This window comes from Gossypium arboreum, chromosome 11 (genome assembly GCF_025698485.1).
Source record: "Gossypium arboreum isolate Shixiya-1 chromosome 11, ASM2569848v2, whole genome shotgun sequence".
Lineage (NCBI taxonomy): Eukaryota > Viridiplantae > Streptophyta > Magnoliopsida > Malvales > Malvaceae > Gossypium > Gossypium arboreum.
The window spans coordinates 19361730-19366911 of record NC_069080.1 but is presented as its reverse complement, the minus strand read 5'-3'; the positions used below and the strand labels follow the sequence as shown (position 1 = coordinate 19366911).

Here is a 5182-nt window from a genome sequence, read left to right as displayed (position 1 = left end):
TCATCACAATTCAAGCCTAGCCGAATATTACTTGTACTCATAATAGCCGAAAATTTTCACTTATTCACATTTTTCTAAACATGTTAAACCTTTTACAAATAAGTCCCTATTTGATGTTTTTACCAAAAATCTATTTACAAATGTTGTTTAACCAAAAACTAACATACATTTTCTACCATCAAACATCAAAATACAAACATATTCAACATGGGTAAAATTTTGGACTTTAACTTTATCTCAAATTAGTCCTTGAAATAGCTATATCAAGTTACCACGACCTCTAAAATATATAAATCATTAAAAGTGGGACAAGAACGGACTTATAATCGAGCTTGAAAGCTTGGCCAAAACCCTAGCTATGGCTTCCTCCAAAATTTCGGCTAGAGCGACCAAATTGAAGAAGATGGACATCTTTTATTTAGTTAATTTTGTCTTTATTTTCCAAATTACCAATTTACCCTTATGCATAACTTTAAAATTTCACCTAACCATGTCCATTTTTGTCCATCCAAAAGTATAATGGTCTAATCACCATTTAAGGACCTCCAATTTAAAGATTCATAATAATTAATCACCTTTAGCTAAATTGAGTACTGAATCAATAAAATTTCTTAACGAAATTTTCACACAATTATTTTATCATGCTATAGACATTAAAGAAATAATAAAATAAATAATTCTACTTCGAATTTGTGGTCCCAAAACCACTATTCTGATTTGACCAAAAAATGAGCTGTTACATCCGTCATACCGACTTGCCTATGTTTGAAGGTTACCTGAACCGAACAGAATAGAGGTGAGTTTTCGTAAACTCAGTTTGTAACCCAATAAAGATAGTCATGCAATTTACACAAAATTACATATAAAATCATATACAAATCTAGACCTAATTCCTTATCAGAAACAAATATCAGAATTAGATAACAGCTTATAGTGTCGATGCAACACGTAACAGATAATATGCAGCCATGCTACCAAAATATAGGCGAAAGGTCGTCGTAGAGACCACTTCCTCTACATATATCAATCCCACCCCAATATAGATACAAAATAAAAATGTAGAAGTATCAGAATAAACATGCTTAACATGCTTGCGTACAGATAAATACATACTTAAACAGTACAGTTAGACATACATATCAGTATCCTACTTAGATCAGTTTATCAGAATGTCTAATCACATAAATAGGGTTTGGTTAGCCCTTACCGACCCTATGGTAGACTCACAGTCGATTGAAATGACTGTGCGACCTTAGGAAAAATTTTAGAATTTTGGACCCACATGCCCGTGTGGGCCTACACGCCCTAACCCAAAACCCACAAGCCCGTGTGGCCCACACACCCAAACTGGACTAACCCATATAGCCCACAAGACCACACTCACATTGTCACACGATCGTGTCATGTGCACAGCCACACCTTCTTCAGTCACATGGTCGGGTCTCGGACACGGCCGACAACATTCTCGTGTGACGTCAACAGACTTAGTTTTCGGCTTTCATCAAGCCTTATTTTCTCACGTTAGGAATACACACCTGGTTTAATATTAACGGGTAAGCAATCCTGAGACCACCAAAATCTATAGATCAATATCACACGCTTCTACAATCAATTTTAATTCTCAATTAAACCGAACCAATAAAATTGACAACGGTGCAACTTAAATGTTCAACACTTACCCACTTCCCTGAACGATTCAAGCTACGATTCTGCAAGAGGAGAGCCCCGTTCTTCACGATTCTCTGCTACCAAAACCCAAAAATCAAACTACAAACAAGTAACATTAACAAAGATTATCACAAACTGATGCCTCTAAAACAAGCAAGAACTTACCATCTTCGCCTACCTAATCACACGAAGAGACCAAGGGTTCGTACCACAGTGATTTGGAACAAAAGATTTGATAGAATAAGGAAAAAGAAAGGAGAAACTTTTGATGGGGAAGGAACACAAAAAAAGAAACGTCAGAGAGAATTGGAAAGAGCGAGCAAACCATTTTTTGAAAAAGAACCAAAAATAAAAACAAAATGAGATATATCTCGACTTCCCACTAACAACTCCACCTCAACTAACTCAGAATCCCACTTCCACCGAACCTCTTGCACACACTCGGAGCAAAAAGTATACCCCACGGTCACACCGGGATTCGAACACAAAACCTCCAACAAGCTAACTCCTTACCACTCAAACCAACAGGCTTATTCTGATATGAGTTTACAAACAATCTTATATAAGCCCACCCAACAGGGAGGCTTGGATCAAAAAACAAAAATTACAAATGTGGGAATTGAACCCCAGACCTCTCACACATACCCAGAACACTTAACCATTGAAGCAGATACACATTTTGTATCAAATTTTACAGAAACAAAATTAAATTATTTAGGGCTGATAAACCGTAATTTATACATATTTCCATCCCATGCTTAGCATATTTTATGGATGATTTTTCCTTCAAATTGGTGAATTAGATGCTTCTAATGCCTTAATTTCATATTTTATACTTAGGTGAGCATAGGAGAGTGAAAGGAACGAGAAATGGGCCAAAAATAGAGAAAATAGGCCAACATACGAAATCAACACAGCCTGGACCTCCTCAAACGGGCAGACCACACGGTCGTGTCAATTTGGCAGGCTTGACCATGGCCTGAAGTAATCGCACACGGGCGTGTCACACGGGCATGTCCCTGTCGAACCCAAGTTGAGTCCAATTCGGAAAAGCCCAATTTTGAGAGTTCTTAGGCATTCCAAAGCCTATAAATACACCCTAAAGGAGGAGGAAAAGGGACTCACACAGAGAAGGAGGCAGGGAATTGCTCAAGGGAAGCCGATTGATCCATCTCAGAAGCCGATTGATCCATCTCAGAAGCCAGGTTCATCATCAAGACTGAAGATCTCCCCTCAATTTCCCTTTAGGAGTTTTGGTATTCTTCTGAGATGTTTACCTTTTTAGTTATGAACTAAAACCCCTAAATACCTAAGGGGAATGAAACCTAAGACAGATCTTGTTATTATTATCTGTATTGTATGATAAATATTTAACTTGTTCTTAATTATGTGTTTTTAATTTTTGTTTTGATATTCCAGGATATTGATTCAAGTTAAGCTCTTATTCAGAGGAGGAATAGACCCTGTCTAAGAGTACATATGTCATAATTAAGCGGAGTTGATTGCAAGCCTAGAGATAGGGTGACAAGATTTTACTGGATTAGGGTGAAACCTAATAAGGGGATCCATAGATCGAGTTAATGCAACCCTAGGGAGTTAATTAGAAAGAGATTTCAATTATTCAACCTAGGGTTAGACGTTGTTAGGCTCGAGAGGGATAATAATATAACTTAGGGGTTTCTACGGATCAAGTCAAATGAATAAATCGTCCGATTCAGAGTCAAATAACAGGTGAAGTCTAGGTGGATTTTTCCTTAGGTATTGTCTTAATTCAATCGTTTTTCCAAAAGTAATTCCCCAATTCTATTTTCTGTGAATTCTTATTTTAGTTAATTAGTTAGTTAAAATAAACCCTATTATTCTTAGGCTAGATAATAGAAAGACAGTCATTACTAGTACTTTTAGTTCCTTTGGGCTCGACAATTCGGTCTTGCTAAAGCTATACTACTGTTCGATAGGTACACTTGCCTTCATCGTGATAATAGTTAGTTTTAAGAATGATCCATTATAAATATTTAAAACCTCTCACAAATATCACGCATCAAGTCTTTGGCACTGTTGCCGGGGAACTAAGATATTAGGAACACTCAATTTTTATTACTTTAGCCATTTACTTTTGCTACAATTTAAATTTATTTCTAATTTTTATTACTAATTCTTCTTTTTCCCTTTTTCTGGCAGGTTCTTATAGTTTATGACTAGAAGAAACCCATCAGGACCATTGTTTTTTGATAGTGAGATCGATCGCACAGTTTGCAAAAACCAAAGAGAAATGAGGCGAGAGAACGAGCAAGAGGATGATATTCAAACCCCAACTAAGGAGATGTTTGAAAACCAAGAAAATCCACTACCTCCTGCGATTGCTGTTGATCAGAATCCTACTCCGCGCACTATGTATGATTATGCTAAACCTAATTTAATAGGAACTGAGTCAAGTATAGTTAGACCTGCTATTGCTGCAAATAATTTTGAACTAAAACCTAACACAATTCAAATGAAACAATAGTTTGTTCAGTTTGATGGTTTGCAGGACGAGGATCCCAACGCTCACTTGGCAAATTTTTTAGAATTTTGCAATACCTTTAAAATTAATGGCGTTTCTGATGATACCATCTGTCTTCAGTTATTTCCCTTTTCATTGAGGAATAAGGCTAAATAGTGGTTGAACTCGTTACCACGAGGGTTAATCACTACTTGGGAACAAATGACCGAAAAATTTGAATTAAAATATTTTCCACCGGCTAAAATAGCCAAATTATGTAATGATATCTCTTCGTTTGTGCAGATGGATTTAGAGACACTCTACGATGCATGGGAGAGATATAAGGACCTTTTGCGAAGATGCCCTCACCATGGGTTACCACTCTGGCTACAGGTTCAAACTTTTTGTAATGGCCTAAACCCTTCGACTCGACAAATGGTGGATGCAGCTACTGGCGGAACCATCAATAATAAAATACCTGAAGATGCCTATGAATTTATAGAGGAGATGTCACTGAATAACTATCAGTGGCAAGTCATGAGGACAAAGCCAACGAAAACAGCCGGCATTTATAACGTTGATTCGGTCACCATGCTCTCTAATCAGGTAGAACTCTTGAATAAGAAAATTGATGGTTTTCTTAGTTCTTCACAAGTTCACTCAGTAATGCAGTACGAAGCAAATGAAGGTGGATCGAGCAATTCAGAATATCCACCTTATGGTCACAACATGGAGAACGAGTAGTTAAATTATATGGGTAATAATCCTCAATCTCAAAACAATCCTTATAGCAATACTTACAATGCAGGTTGGAGGAATCACCCAAAATTTTCATGGGGAGGCCAACGAAATCAGGAACCACCACCCTCTACAGGCTTTTAGCAACCACCATACCAGTAGGAGAAAAAGTCGAACCTTGAGGAGATGCTAACCAATTTAATCTAAGTGTCAGAGACTTGTTTTTAGAATACTGAGACGGTACTAAAAAATCAACAAGCATCGATCCAAGGGCTCAAAACTCAAATTGTACAG

The 5182-nt window shown here is 37.1% G+C and overlaps 1 non-coding gene across 1 annotated transcript; it reads right to left on the bottom strand.

The window, feature by feature from the left end:
• Nucleotides 1-4420: 4420 nt before the first annotated feature.
• LOC128284447 (small nucleolar RNA R71) lies at nt 4421-4527 on the bottom strand. Its single transcript, XR_008274873.1, has one exon. It is a non-coding gene; the product is annotated as a small nucleolar RNA R71 (small nucleolar RNA).
• Between the last annotated feature and the right edge of the window lie 655 nt (nt 4528-5182).